General features: G+C 46.2%; 1 protein-coding gene across 1 annotated transcript in view; it reads left to right on the forward strand.

Annotated features, from left to right (window-relative positions):
* LOC126191262 (uncharacterized) overlaps positions 1-16,785 on the forward strand; it is a 161,561-nt gene that overhangs the window by 11,474 nt on the left and 133,302 nt on the right. The gene's annotated exons all lie outside the window — the stretch shown is intronic.

Below are 16,785 nucleotides of genomic sequence, written 5' to 3' on the forward strand. Positions count from 1 at the left end.
ACCCAGAACAACCACCTCTGGCCGTAATAACGGCCTTGATACGCCTGGGCATTGAGTTAAACAGAGCTAGGATGGCGTGTACAGGTACAGCTGCCCATGCAGCTTCAACACGATACCACAGTACATCAAGAGTAGTGACTGGCGTATTGTGACGAGCCAGTTGCTCGCCCAACATTGACCAGACGTTTTAAATTGGTGAAATATCTGGAGAATGTGCTGACCAGGGCAGCAGTCGAACATTTTCTGTATCCAGATAGGCTAGTACAGGACATGCACCACGTGTTCGTGCATTATCCTGCTGAAATGTAGGGTTTCGCAGGGATCGAATGAAGGTTAGAGCCACGGGTCGTAACACATCTGAAATGTAACATCCACTGTTCAAAGTGCCGTCAATGCGAACAGGAGGTGACCGAGACGTGTAACCAATGGCACCCCATACCATCACGTCTGGTGATACGCCAGTATGGAAATGACGAATACACGCGTTCACCACGATGTCGCCAAACACGGATGCGACCATCACGATTCTGTAAACAGAACTTGAAATCACCCGAAAAAATGACGTTTTGCCATTCCTGCACCCAGGTTCCTCATTGAGTACACAGTCGCAGGCCCTCCTGTCTGTGATGCAGCGTCAAGGGTAACCGCAGCCATGGTCTCCGAGCTGATGGTCCATGCTGCTGCAAACGTCGTCGAACTGTTCGTGCATATGATTGTTGTCTTGCAAACGTCCCCATCTGTTGACTCAGGGATCGAGACGTGGCTGCACGATCCGTTACAGCCATTCGAATAAGATGCCTGTCATCTCGACTGCTAGTGATACGAGGCAGTTGGAATCCAGTACGGCGTTCCGTATTACCCTCCTGAACCCACCGATTCCATATTCTGCCAACAGTCGTTGGATCTCGACCAACTCGAGCAGCAATGTCGCGATACGATAAACTGCAATCGCAATAGGCTACAATCCTACCTTTATCAAAGTCGGAAACGTGATGGCACGCATTTCTCCTCCTTACACGAGGCATCACAACAACGTTTCACCAGGCAACGCTGGTCAGCTGCTGTTTGTGTATGAGAAATCGGTTGGAAACTTTGCTCATGTCAGCACGTTGTAGGTGTCGCCACCGGCGCCAACCTTGTGTGAATGCTCTGAAAAGCTAATCATTTGCATATCACAGCATCTTCTTCCTGTCGGTTAAATTTCGCGTATGTAGCTTGTCATCTTCGTGGTGTAGCAATTTTAATGGCCAGTAGTGTAGTTACCGTATTACAGCAAAACTTGGTAGATATTCTCATGCGTTAATGCAGAAGTGATTTATGCTGGAAGAAAACTGGTTCCAATTTTGGTCACCTGGTGTAAATTTGTCGCTCTCAATGTAACATATACGTATAGAAATGTTTCCATATGTTATGGATTAGGTTGATTGGTTGACTTGGAGGAGGGGACCAAACAGTGAGGTCCTCGGCCCCATCGGATTAGGGAAAAATGGTGAAGAAAGTCGGCCGTGGCCTTTCAAAGGAACCATCCCTGCATTCGCCTGAAGCGTTTTAGGAAAACCATGGGAAACCTAAATCACGATGGCTGGACGCAGGTTTGTACCGTCGTCCTCCCGAATGCAAGTTCGATGTGCTACCCATGACGCCCTCTCGCTCGTTAATGGATTAGGATTGGGACGTGGGCAGAAAAGATGAAACACGTGAGGAACCGATAATGTTGTTATTATCAACTGTCGCTTACACATTTCGTTCACTATGGGCACCGGAGACATCGGCGAGATGCTGTACAACGCGAGATTTTCACCTGGTGGCCAAAATTGGATCTAATTTTTTCCTGTTTGAATCGGTTATGCTTTAGTGCATTGGAATATGTACCAAGGTTTGCTGCCATATGATAGTGACAGCCCACACTGCACCTCTGTGAGTAGCTGTACTTTAATGACAACCAACCACTACACTACTAGTCATTAAAAATGTTACACCACAAGGGGTAACAAATAATGAAATTTGAATGATTTTGTGTCAACAGTGTAGTAGGAAGGTTACGCGATTAAATTAGTAGATCACTTGGGGCTACACCGTGTGCAACATTTAGAAACAGGTCTGCCATTGTGACATATCTGGCTATAGAAACCATCATAGTCTACCCCAAGCTTCAGTTCATGGTTTGGTTGAGATTGCTTTGGCTAATTAGGGGTTCCTCGTGTGACGTAGGAAGTGGAGTGAGAGGTGCACAACAGTTGGTACAGTGGGTACCTATTCCATGGGAAACTGCACCAGTTTTGTAGGAGTATAATCTATTTGGCTGCCACCACAAAAACCAGTGTGCCATTCCTCTAATTTTATTTATCAATATTTTATAAAGCATAGCTCAAATCTGTCTACCAAGTTAAAATCCCTTTCAATAATAAGCTATCGTCCAGTCACTTCAGACTGCATTTTACTCGGTCCAATCACATTAATGTGAGCACCGCCTATCTTCGGCTTCAACGTGCAATACTCATTCACAGATGACAGATGGCAGCACTAGCAGTGGAGGGTACATAAAGCGTGTTGAGGGAATATGGAAAACAGAGCAGTCGTTTCATTGCGGAAACGGAGCGAATTATCTGACGTCCAAAAGCTCTTGATCGTTGTCTTTCAGGCCAAGGGTGGAAGCATTTCCGAAATGGATAAGACTGTAAACTGTTCGCTTGCCGCCTTGCTTAAAGCAGACTGTGCATCGAAAAATGTCGCTATCCAAAACCGTCACCGACGCAACTGTGGACGACAATGGATGAAAGGAAATGAGTATTGCTCATCAGTGTGGGATCCGTACCAGATCGGGTTGACGGAGGAGATAGAGAAGATCCAAAGAAGAGCAGCGCGTTTCGTCACAGGGTTATTTGGTAAGCGTGATAGCGTTAAGGAGATGTTTAGCAAATTCAAGTGGCAGACTCTGCAAGAGAGGCGCTCTGCATCGCAGTGTAGCTTGCTGTCCAGGTTTCGAGAGGGTGCGTTTCTGGATGAGGTATCGAATGTATTCCTTCCCTCTGCTTATACCTCCTGAGGAGATCACGAATGTAAAATTAGAGAGATTCGAGCGCGCACGGAGGCTTTCCGGCAGTTGTTCTTCCCGCGAACCGTACGCGACTGGAACAGAAAAGGGAGGTAATGACAGTGGCACGTAAAGTGCCTTCCGCCACACACCGTTGGGTGGCTTGCGGAGTATAAATGTAGATGTAGATATAAATGTAGAAATGAAATGAGCGTTAGGCGTCATTGGCCGGGAGGCCCCTGACGGGGCAGGTCCGGCCGACTTGGTGCAGGTCTTATTACATTCGACGCCACATTGGGCGACCTGCGCGTCGGATGGGGATGAAATGATGATGAAGACAACACAACACCCACTCCCTGAGCGGAGAAAATCCCCGTCGCAGCCGGGAATCGAACACGGGTCCCTTAGGACGGCAGTCCGTCACGCTGACAATTTTTTTTTGTTCCTTGTTAATCGTTGTGTTTGGTCGCTGCGGACGTCACATGACATCCGTTCAAGTTCGTTTGTTGATCCTTCCACTCAGTTTTTTTATTACAGAGGCCAACTGGTTCTCTGACCGAACACGCTGAGCTACCGTGCCGGCATTTTTTTCGACGATTACCACTTGTTTTATTTTTTATTTTTTTATTCATTTTGTATATTGAGCAAGCAGTAAAGGAAACAAAAGAAAAATTCGGAGTAGGTATTAAAATCCATGGAGAAGAAATAAAAACTTTGAGGTTCGCCGATGACATTGTAATTCTGTCAGAGACAGCAAAGGACTTGGAAGAACAGTTGAACGGAATGGATGGTGTCTTGAAGGGAGGATATAAGATGAACATCAACAAAAGAAGAACGAGGATAATGGAATGTAGTCGAATTAAGTCGGGTGATGTTGAGGGTATTAGATTAGGAAATGAGGCGCTTAAAGTAGTAAAGGAGTTTTGCTATTTGGGGAGCAAAATAACTGATGATGGTCGAAGTAGAGAGGATATAAAATGTAGACTGGCAATGGGAAGGAGAGCGTTTCTGAAGAAGAGAAATTTGTTAACATCGAGTATAGATTTAAGTGTCAGGAAGTCGTTTCTGAAAGTATTTGTATGGAGTGTAGCCATGTATGGAAGTGAAACATGGACGAAAAATAGTTTGGACAAGAAGAGAATAGAAGCTTTCGAAATGTGGTGCTACAGAAGAGTGCTGAAGATTAGATGGGTAGATCACATAACTTATGAGGAGGTATCGAATAGAATTGGAGGGAAGCGAAATTTGTGGCACAACTTGACTAGAAAAAGGGATCGGTGGGTAGGGAATATTCTGAGGCATCAAGGGATCACCAATTTAGTATTGGAGGGCAGCATGGAGGGTAAAAATCGTAGAGGGAGACCAACAGATGAATACACTAAGCAGATTCAGAAGGATGTAGGCTGCAGTAGATTCTGGGAAATGAAGAAGCTTGCACAGGATAGAGTAGCATGGAGAGCTGCATCAAACCAGTCTCGGGACTGAAGACCACAACAACAACATTCATTTTGTTCGCTTTCGTTCGATGCATCTGCTCGGGGATGACGTCGTAAGACACCCGTTTAAGTTCGTCCTTGATCGATTAACTCAGTTTCTTTTATTACAGAGGGCAGGTAACCCTCTGACCGAACACGCTGAACTGCCGTGCCGGCACCACTCAGCTATCGGGGCGGACAAATGGAATGGATGAATGATGGCTGCAGAAATGTGCACGGGCGAATAGACCTGCAACTGTTCAGCAAGAAACTGCCCAGATGAGCCAAAAGGCTACCAATATTCATCCCCTCGACAACTTTTACACAAATGTTGCTGCGTGTGATCCTCGACAGCAGGCACCTGGTTTCTGCACCCGTGCTGACTGTTGTCCATCAGCGACGAAGGCTAGAATTTGCCCGCCAGTACCGCAAACTAGATGTCCACTGAGTGGCGACAGGTGGCTTTTCCAGATGAACCACGTTTCTTGACAGACGGTCATCGGCGAGTACGGAGTGAAACGTCTGAAAACTAAAAAAAATCTGGAGGAGGTGGCGTTACTGTCTTAGGAATGTTCTTGTGTCATTCCCTGGGTAATCTTGTTATTCTGGAAGGCACAATGGACCGACACAAGTATGAATGTATCCTTGGGGACCATATCCACCCCAACATACAGTTAGTTTTTCCGCAGCACGACGGCATCTTCGAATAGGGCAATACAAAACGTGACACAGCTCGCTTTGCACGTGCGGGTTCGAAGAGCACCAGAATGACTTTACCGTACTCACCTGGGTACCAAACCCACCGCAATTTAGAGCCAATAGAGAATCTGTGGAGCCATCTCGATCGCGTTGTGCGCGCCATGCATCATCAACCGAGAGATCCAGCGCAATTGGCCGAGGAAGTAGAGTAGCCTTTACTCCACATCGCTGTCGGTACGTTTCAGAGCGTCTATGACTCTCTTTCTGCGCGTGTCGCGTTGGTTCAAATGGATCTGAGCACTATGGGATTTAACATCTGAGGTCATCAGTCCCCTAGAGAACTTAGAACTACTTAAACGTAACTAACCTAAGGACATCACACAACACCCAGTCATCACGAGGCAGAGAAAATCCCTGACCCCGCCGGGAATCGAACCCGGGAACCCGGGCGCGGGAAGCGAGAACGTGTAGCGGTGCAAACGATGGTTATTCAGGCTTTTTGTAAGTAATCACATTAATGTGAGTGGACAGTGTAATAACGGATTTAATTAACATTAGAATAACGATATTGAGACAAAGAGCTTCGTGCATCTTCAGCTCCCGCCAGAGAAAGACGACCCCAGCGTAGTAATTCGTACTGACTACCTCAGTCTGATGCAGGAGCTTGAGAGTGGCAACCGGGTGGGGCACAATGACTGTACAGTTTAATTTGCGCTACTGGCTACACGATGACCACCTGCACTGTGACCGTATAGAACATCTTAAAGAATCGCGTCTATGTGTGCGAGGCAGAGAATGTCAGAAAACGAAATGTACACAGGGTGTTACAAAAAGGTACGGCCAAACTTTCAGGAAACATTCCTCACACACAACGAAAGAAAATATGTTATGTGGACATGTGTCCAGAAACGCTTACTTTCCATGTTAGACCTCATTTTATTACTTCTCTTCAAATCACATTAATCATGGAATGGAAAAACACAGCAACAGAACGTACTAGCGTGACTTCAAACACTTTGTCACAGGAAATGTTATCCCTGACGCGCTGATGCAGCCCTGGGGAATGGCGTATTGTATCACAGCCGTGCACAATACGAGCACGAAGAGTCTCTACATTTGGTACCGGGGTTGCGTAGACAAGAGCTTTCAAATGCCCCCATAAATGAAAGTCAAGAGGGTTGAGGTCAGGAGAGCGTGGAGGCCATGGAATTGGTCCGCCTCTACCAATCCATCGGTCACCGAATCTGTTGTTGAGAAGCGTACGAACACTTCGACTGAAATGTGCAGGAGCTCCATAGTGCATGAACCACATGTTGTGTCGTACTTGTAAAGGCACATGTTCTAGCAACACAGGTAGAGTATCCCGTATGAAATCATGATAACGTGCTCCATTGAGCATCCAAACTAAAATGAGCTCTAACATGGAAATTAAGCGTTTCGGGACACTTGTCCACATAACATCTTTTCTTTATTTGTGTGTGAGGAATGTTTCCTGAAAGTTTGGCCGTACCTTTTTGTAACACCCTGTATATTGTTTTTATGAACTTAATTCCTACAATGCATCTAATGTACAAAGGCTCATCTAGTGTTTTAAAAATGAAGTGTGATAGTATCACATTGTGGGTATAAGTTTCTAAGGTATTCTGGTAGCAGTCTGAGGTTTTGTCTGCTGTGTGATTCGTGTGGTGATTTAAGACAAACCTCTGGCGTACCTAATTTAAATTTGACTGGTTATTTCGTCGTATTCGGGGCCTTAGCTATCTCAGTAGTTTCTTAAAACCTTACGTAAAAAACAGCAGACTCGCCACCTGAGTGCTGCAGCTGCGCAGGGACAATGACAGCTTTAGGACACATCAGGTGAGTGAATCATTAAAGAATCTTAGCGTTCTGCCTCGATGCGACAGGGCACATACAGGCCCCGCGCATATCCTGGATTTCCACTACAAATGGAATAGTTCATATTACCTGCGGTATCACAGAACAGGAGCAGGGAACGTATGAGTGAATGAATGAACGAGTGTGATGGGCTCGGGTTGCTCTGGACACTGACTGTACCCGTCACATTCGGGAGCTAGAAGTGATCCAGTAATTCCGACAGCCTCTTATTTCATTTCTCTTGATTTCATTTCATGTAACTGCCGTACCATCTTTGGAGGTGCAATGCCTTAACGTGGCTGGTCATCTAATCGGACTGAACTTGGATGACGGATGAGGGTATGCTACTACTAGTGGTTGATGAATGGTGGCCTGCCTGTCTCTTGTCAGCATCTCACTAGATGTTTGAATAAGACATCTACAGAACGAGAGGATCAGGACAACTCTCAAACACCCTTTGGATCAAGGCAGGTCAGGACAGCCCAGGCAACATGCTCTCTTGCGTTATGCAATGGGATACCATAGGCATAGGGTAAGGACAGGCATCGGTTAAACGTGAAGTTTGGCTTGGATACAGAGATCTTTGAGCAGTAAGCTAGCCGCGCGGGATCAGCCGAGCGGTCGAGGCGCTGCAGTCATGGACTGTGTGGCTGGTCCCAGCGGAGGTTCGAGTCCTCCCTCGGGCACGGGTGTGTGTGTTTGTCCTTAGGATAATTTAGGTTAAGTAGTGTGTAAGCTTAGGGACTGATGACCTTAGCAGTTAAGTCCCATAAGACTTCACACTCATTTGAACATTTTTTGCAGTAAGCTACTGGCCCTTTTTATCAAGCATTTATCTCGGCAAACACACATTGTTAATTTTTTCTTTGCATACAGTGGTACCAGAACAGCCGTCCCACTGGACATTAATAAATTCAAAACACACCCTGGAACAGGGTAACGGGTATAGGACCTTAAACAATAAATAAATAGTTGTACGCAACCTTTAAAACAAATTTTAGAGAGGGACACCAGGTTTTTGACAGCTGTCGAAATTCTTAACTATTAAGAATTAACAGTTAAGAATTTCGACAGCTGGCATAATTTATTTGTTAAAAAAACTCAACACTTCAGGCGTGCAATCAAAAGGCTCTTAGACAGATTAAATAAAGTTGAATAATTTAAATAGCATGTCAAGCGGCACTGAGTTATTTGTAATCAAAGCACCAGTTTTAAATTAACACGCCGCTCAACAGGAAACTTAGAACAATAGTACAAAGTCCACGGCCAAGCTTTGCTTTACACTATTTTTGTAAGTCCTGCCAGTTATAAGATTAAGGTTCAAATGGCTCTGAGCACCATCGGACTGAACGTCTGAGGTCACCAGTCCCCTAGACTTAGAACTACTTAAACCTTACTAACCTAAGGACATCACTCACATCCATGCCCGAGGCAGGATTCGAACCTACGACCGTAGCAGCAGCGCGGTTCCGGACCGAACCGCCTAGAACCGCTCGGCCACAACGACCGGCATCAGATTAAGTATCGCCTCAAAGTTCATGTAATTAACTGCATTAATACGGAATACAATACACAGAATGATAACTATAGTTGTAAATACAACCTATTGCTGACTTGACACCCATCACGGTGTTTACCCCAGTTGTACAAACAGTCATTCAGGGGCACAGGCTCAGGAAACTGGCATCTGCTCTGCCACGTCTGGACGAAGTACAACTTCCGACAACCACTTGTGTCGTCTGCTGATATGTCACAATTATTATAGCCCTTCTACAAAAGAGCGAGAGGCACAATCAATCCACACATACCACAGCATGTTAATTACCCGAGGATTAGCACTACCACCCCTCCAAGCCGAGCAAATAGCTCCAACTGACGGTATGAATAATTGAGAGTTAAACAAATCATGACCACATTGGTCAACAGCACAACAAGGTGAAATACAGTTTAACGCTGAAAAGCGCAACCTGCAACATAAGTATTTGCCGAGTGTAATTTGAAAGACCGTGCTTTATTCAAAGGTTCAAAATAACGGCCTGTCGTTCATCGCTGATACCCAGCCGAGTGACTTGAAGAAAATGAACTTATTGTAGTGTCCAGCAAGCTACTTCTGTCGTTCAGGCGTTGGGGAAGAGAGCGAATCAGTCAGCTTCTATCAACCCTTCAGCAAGAAACGTTATAAATCCTCTGCATCTTCTGCAAGAGCTTGTCTGTGTGAGACGATTAGTTTCACTCAGCAGATTCTTGTCATATAGTGAACACAGTACCACTAAATTTTGATTCTAAACGATATTCAGAAGGCTGATTTTGTACAACCTGTTACTGTTCACTTCTTTACTCGTTGCATATACACTCCAGGAAATGGAAAAAAGAACACATTGACACCGGTGTGTCAGACCCACCATACTTGCTCCGGACACTGCGAGAGGGCTGTACAAGCAATGATCACACGCACGGCACAGCGGACACACCAGGAACCGCGGTGTTGGCCGTCGAATGGCGCTAGCTCCGCAGCATTTGTGCACCGCCGCCGTCAGTGTCAGCCAGTTTGCCGTGGCATACGGAGCTCCATCGCAGTCTTTAACACCGGTAGCATGCCGCGACAGCGTGGACGTGAACCGTATGTGCAGTTGACGGACTTTGAGCGAGGGCGTATAGTGGGCATGCGGGAGGCCGGGTGGACGTACCGCCGAATTGCTCAACACGTGGGGCGTGAGGTCTCCACAGTACATCGATGTTGTCGCCAGTGGTCGGCGGAAGGTGCACGTGCCCGTCGACCTGGGACCGGACCGCAGCGACGCACGGATGCACGCCAAGACCGTAGGATCCTACGCAGTGCCGTAGGGGACTGCACCGCCACTTCCCAGCAAATTAGGGACACTGTTGCTCCTGGGGTATCGGCGAGGACCATTCGCAACCGTCTCCATGAAGCTGGGCTACGGTCCCGCACACCGTTAGGCCGTCTTCCGCTCACGCCCCAACATCGTGCAGCTCGCCTCCAGTGGTGTCGCGACAGGCGTGAATGGAGGGACGAATGGAGACGTGTCGTCTTCAGCGATGAGAGTCGCTTCTGCCTTGGTGCCAATGATGGTCGTATGCGTGTTTGGCGCCGTGCAGGTGAGCGCCACAATCAGGACTGCATACGACCGAGGCACACAGGGCCAACACCCGGCATCATGGTGTGGGGAGCGATCTCCTACACTGGCCGTACACCACTGGTGATCGTCGAGGGGACACTGAATAGTGCACGGTACATCAAAACCGTCATCGAACCCATCGTTCTACCATTCCTAGACCGGCAAGGGAACTTGCTGTTCCAACAGGACAATGCACGTCCGCATGTATCCCGTGCCACCCAACGTGCTCTAGAAGGTGTAAGTCAACTACCCTGGCCAGCAAGATCTCCGGATCTGTCCCCCCATTGAGCATGTTTGGGACTGGATGAAGCGTCGTCTCACGCGGTCTGCACGTCCAGCACGAACGCTGGTCCAACTGAGGCGCCAGGTGGAAATGGCATGGCAAGCCGTTCCACAGGACTACATCCAGCATCTCTACGATCGTCTCCATGGGAGAATAGCAGCCTGCATTGCTGCGAAAGGTGGATATACACTGTACTAGTGCCGACATTGTGCATGCTCTGTTGCCTGTGTCTATGTGCCTGTGGTTCTGTCAGTGTGATCATGTGATGTATCTGACCCCAGGAATGTGTTAATAAAGTTTCCCCTTCCTGGGACAATGAATTCACGGTGTTCTTATTTCAATTTCCAGGAGTGTATTTTAGAGTTTATATTGATGAGTACCACAGGAGTATTACTAGATGTGCAGGGGCACAGGTGAAATGTCTGATGTAGTTTGATGCCATCAAAGGTAGATGAGAGTCTATCTGATTGATTAGCCCAAGAGTACTTCGCCTAGCTACAAAGTAGGTATTTGCTCCCTTGATATGAAATACGGAGACAAGTGAGTCAAGGTTACACAACGACGTTGCGGCATAGTTGGATATTTATATTTATCTATATGCTGGTCAGTTTACTGGACGTAGCAGAAGCATCTTGTGGTTTGAGTTCGAATTTGGATTCTGTTTGTGTTGTTGCAGGTAATGGAAGTAATGGGTCGATGGCGGCTGGACATTAAGGGATTGCACAGAAAATGTAGATTGTACTGTGATTGCTATGCATGGTGCCCGGGTTTTCTAATGTAAGCTTGGAGTGGGCTTGGCACAGGACAGCAAATACCATTTTAATCTCTTCTAGTCCTTAAGTGAGGCTACCTCTCACCATATCCATTGCGTTTCAGTAAGACCACAGATACTCACCTGGTAGCTTACAATGGTGATCACGTCACAGGATTCAGTCAGTATTGTGTTTGATTGCGGCACATTCATGGTTCCCAAGCTAAGAGCTAGACAACTCGTTTTCACACGAGTCTTTCTTTTAGTCTAGTACTATAAACAATGGGAAAGTTTGAGTGACCACCGTTGAATATCATCATAGTCCCTTGTATGTTTTGGGAAATGGGCATCTTCACTTAGTTACCCTTATAATTACGACGGGACGAACTTCAATAAGAAATCTTTTAACCTCTAGGTTTGATGCTCTCCAATGGAGGGGACGACTGATGAAGGAAAACAGCTATTACGGGGCAGGCTTTGCGACACCTAAAACCACATCTGTATCAGTGTTGTCCTCGTATCGGCGGGCTCTGTCAGAATGACTATATTTTCCCTAGCTGCTCATCAAACATACGTGCCGTTTCTTAGTTCTCACAAAAGGTTAGATTGTGGTCTGAGTAGGTCATTGGTAAGCAGTCACACCCAGTGTCCTAAAAGTACCATGCTGTGTGGCTTATTCTCCCAATGGAGTTTCATCTGATGAAATGACGTTAATAATAACAAACTGCATTCAATGGAAGATAATATAAATTTTCGCTATATGAAGAGAGGAGAGGTATTTTAACATAGTATTCGCCTTTTACGTTCCAAAAGCACAGGGACAAATAGCAGGTCTCATAAATTCATCAGACGTCCTCTCTGTGGAATACGTGTTGTGGAGACATCAGCAATGCGTCAACTTCGTTATTGTGTGAAGCGCCTGGCGACTGTTCTGTGGCAGTTGAATTGCATAGCTGCCCCAATTTCTGTAAGGGTGTTTGTATCATGCAGTGACTTAAAATCACTTGTTCTCAGATTTAAATTGAGAAAAAGTGCACTTGTAAGATATCAGCCCCACCAATCGATTCCGCGTGATAATTTGGGCCGTAATTATGATACTATGCAATTATGACCTGAGTATAACTCATAACTTCGTTATTGTGTGAAGCGCCTGGCGACTTTTCTGTGGCAGTTGAATTGCGTAGCTGCCCCAATTTCTGTAAGGGTGTTTGTATCATGCAGTGACTTAAAATCACTTGTTCTCAGATTTAAATGGAGAAAAAAGTGCACTTGTAAGATATCAGCCCCACCAATCGATTCCGCATGATAATTTGGGCCGTAATTCTGATACTATGCAATTATGACCTGAGTATACAGATTTTAAACTTCCACGCGCACTTCTTCTTTTTCACTCGCTCCGCCGCTTAATGCTCGAGCTCGAAGTGCTTTTGCAGTGGAGTGACAACCAGAGCTCTCCTCATGACGGGATCTTAAAGGAGAGGGAAGAGAGGGAGTTGGGAGGAGGGGGAAGGGTGGATGGAGTTGGACACGTCTGCTCATGTGTATTGAAATATTGTTCGAGAACAGGTATTATTGGTTCAAATGGCTCTGAGCACTATGGAACTTAAGTTCTGGGGTCATCAGTCCCCTAGAACTTTATTCAATCCATTACATTATACATGATAACCCACTACCTAACTACATTAGTGGGTCCTAATAATGATACAGATAAGATGCAGCTATCTAATTCTACACTACAGGTAACTAACCTACGGACATCACACACATCCATGTCCGAGGCAGGATTCGAACCTGCGACCGTAGCGGTCGCGCGGTTCCAGACTGTAGCGCCTAGAACCGCTCGGCCACACCGGCCGGCAACCGGTATTATTCTCCGCAAAAAATAGGCAAGTAATATGAGTAGTTAATATGTCAAACTCACATACATATACGTTCAATATAATTTTAACAATATTCTTGTACGATATGCCACAAAATCGAAATGAATAAACCTAAGAAAACTGAAAAACTATTATGAAATAAAATTCATGATTTTTGATTCACTATTCAGTCTTGCCAAACTCTTTGAGTACTAGTGCAACTCCTGGAAATGTACTTCACATTAACAGTATCAGCATTAAACCCAAAGAAACAACGCATAACAGCGAGGTTAATAATTAAATTACGCTATGCTACTTCTTCAGTGACACAATCATTCTTTCCATTCATTTACAGTGCTTCTGTCAATCGGAATATAAAAATGTTCAAAGCGTAGAGGTCTCGGGCAACGTGTACAGACTAGAAACCATGCCCTTTGACACAATGAACAAGGTATGTTATCAACAAACAATCGCGAAAGTTTAAAAGCTGTACATTCAGAAGCTCATAACTGCGTTCCGTCAGAATTATGACCCAAATTTTCCAGCGGGATTGATTTACTGGGGCTGACATCGTGCAACTATGTTCTTTTCTCCTTAGAATATGAGGTCATGTTGGTGATATTACTTATTGGAACAGGTTCAAGATGGTTCAAATGGCTCAGTGCACTATGGGACTTAACTTGTAAGGTCATCAGTCCCCTAGAACTTAGAACTACTAAAACCTAACTAACCTAAGGACATCACACACATCCGTGCCCGAGGCAGGATTCGAACCTGCGATCGTAGCGGTCGCCGGTTCCAGACTGTAGTGCCTAGAACCGCTCGGCCACCCCGGCCGGCATTAAAATAGGAATAAATGGAATTGTTGCAAGAGAACTAATGCTAAAATTGAGAACAGTTAATCCTTCATCTCCAATTTCATTTACGTTTGTGGATTACATCAAGGCTTAATCACAACATATACTTAAAATGCTATTTTAAATGCGACACTACAACAAATTTAGACCACATTCCCAATGAATACGATGGGCCAACATGAAGAAAATACAGTTTGCAGATTTGAAGCAATAAATGAATTTATTGACCTACACGTAGTCTAGAAACGTGACTGCCTAGTGTTCACGGACGTAGAAAGAACGGACAAGATAAAGGTAACAAAGCATATAGAGGGTGCTTCACATTTCTTTTTTGAAGAGTTTATCTTTAGAACCAGTTGGTTACGTCAGGATGTAAACAGGTTAAGGTGGAACTGGAGAACCATTGAACCTCTGGAGTGAGGGGTATGAAGGGCAGAGAGCTAAAAAATCTGTCTTATTAGCGTAATGAAGAAGGTGAACAGGACGTAGTGGTTTAGGCACACCGTAAACGGCAGAGATATAAAGGACAGAAGGTCACCTTGGAGCACACCTGCAGTAAGATGCAGTGTATGGGATTCGGGATTGGGATTCGGGATGGGTAAGAGATGCGTAGGATGAGCGATTAGGTAGAAGACATGAAGTAAGCTTGGTTCAGTGACTTGCAAATGCATACTTCTGGAGTTTGAAAGGGAGACCACAACCCCGTAGATGCTCATAGGATTTCTTGACATCAAGGAACAAAATGTTGTAGATGTATAGGTTTTAAACCGTTGGGGAAGGAGACGGCTGAGGTACAGAAGATGGTCGTCAGAGAAGCAGTTGGGACACATGGCATACTACTTAATAGAAAGGTGATGGTGCTGGTCCAGATATTTGTGGTACAATACCTTGTGAAGAAAGTACACAGATGAGTGAAAAGATTATGAGCACTACCCATCGTGAAGTTGGATGCTGCCTGCTGGCATCATAGGTACATGATATAGTGAGGAAACTGTACAGCATATCCCAGAAATACTGCGACACACTTCGAGGTGTTGCAGAGGACGCCTTGTCGAACAACTAGAGGTTAGAAAACTGTGCCTGTCAACGTTGTATGATAATAAAACATTCTCTGGTTTCAAGCCGCGTCAAGTAGTTTACTGCCCACGAGCTTTCGGCAGAGATCTCCTCTGCCATTGTCAATTGGATGACTGTCGTGTGGTTGTCATTGCCGCGCTTATATAGCCGCGCCGTCGCTTGTGACGTCACTGGTGCTCGGTCCCGCACCACATATGGTAATGTTTTTGCCCCGCGACCGCCGGGCCTGTTTCAACTCCTCAACTCCGAATCCCATGCTGTACTCAGCTGCAATCCACCGTCTCTATTGAAGGTGTTGTCGAAAATTCTAATCTACGGCCTAGTTTATCACTCTATCCCAGAAGCCATTAGTCCGTTTAATAATAGACACCTCATCGAATACAATTCGGCGTCCGTTTTCCAGAGCATATTCTGCTACAGCTGACTTTTCCGGGATAACGCAGACGATAACACCTTTTATGTTCTATGCGGCGCTGTTCAATAGTGCGAACAGTCTGGCCGACATAGAACTGCCCACATCCACACGGTATCTTGTAAATTCCTGGCGTTCTGAGGCCTACATCGTCTTTCACAGATTTCATTAGTTGCCGGATCTTTGCCGGAGGCCTGAAGATTGTGTCTATTTTATGCCTCTTCACAGTCTGATATTCGTGTGAGTGTGTCGACATCTCGCCTACAGACAGCGTGTTTATTTTGCTTGTTTCCGTGTACGAGTGGACGTTGTTGATTCGTGAGGTTTTCGCTTGTGACCCCGTTGCTTCTTGCGTGTTGTTTGAAGGGCCTTGCTCGGTCGTCAGTCGTTGTTCGTGTCTGTCCTTTCCCGTTCGTCCATTTTGTTTGTTCGTGGGCGGCTCCCATTCGTTCCTGCCGGGCTTTCGTTCTCGGCAACGCCGCGACCGGAACGGTCGAGCTTACAACATTTTGGCGATGAAGTAAACGGTTTGTTAGAATGGAGGCTAAGTTGGTCTGTCTTTTGGAGAAACAGCAGCAGCTCATGCAGCAGCAGCAGCTCCAGTTAGACATCTTACAGCAGTCGCTGCGGCGGTTGCTAACGGACAAAATTGATGCAAGGGACGCACTGCCACAACAGCTTCCGAGTCCTCAGGTGTCCAATGCTTTCCCACGTCCGCCGTCGTTCCCCCCATTTAATGACGCTAAAGAAGACTGGGAAACATACTTACATCAGCTGAAACAACATTTCACGGCTTATCCAGTCACGGGTGACTCCTTGCAGCGGTTGATGTTTTTGTCTCGGGCCTCCCCAGACACGTTCTTTCTTGGCACCGTTGTCCGATCCTGTGGCTCTCTCTTTCCAGGTGATATGTCTTTTACTGACAAACTATTATTCCCACCGCTACCACGTGGTCACCTCTCAGCTAAAGTTCCACCAGTACCATAAACAGCCTGGTCAATCATATCGTTCCTGGGTCACGGACTTGCAGGGTCTCAGCCGTTGATGCGATTTTACGTGCACCAATCAGCAGTGTAAGGCTTCGTATGCGGACTCCCTGATCCGGTATGTGGTGGTTCAGCTGGCTCCCGATCCTGAGGTCCGTACTGCGGCGATGAAACTCCATAACCCCTCCTGGGAAGAGATTCTCCGCATTGCCCACTCCTTTGAAATTGCTCAGGCAGCTAACGAGCGTCTTAATGGCGCGGCCGCAAGTGGCGGCGATCGATGCGTCTTGGAGGGTTCCACCCTCGCGACATCGAGTGGCCCAGCCGACAGAGGCCAGCG

The sequence above is a fragment of the Schistocerca cancellata genome, chromosome 1 (genome assembly GCF_023864275.1).
Source record: "Schistocerca cancellata isolate TAMUIC-IGC-003103 chromosome 1, iqSchCanc2.1, whole genome shotgun sequence".
NCBI lineage: Eukaryota > Metazoa > Arthropoda > Insecta > Orthoptera > Acrididae > Schistocerca > Schistocerca cancellata.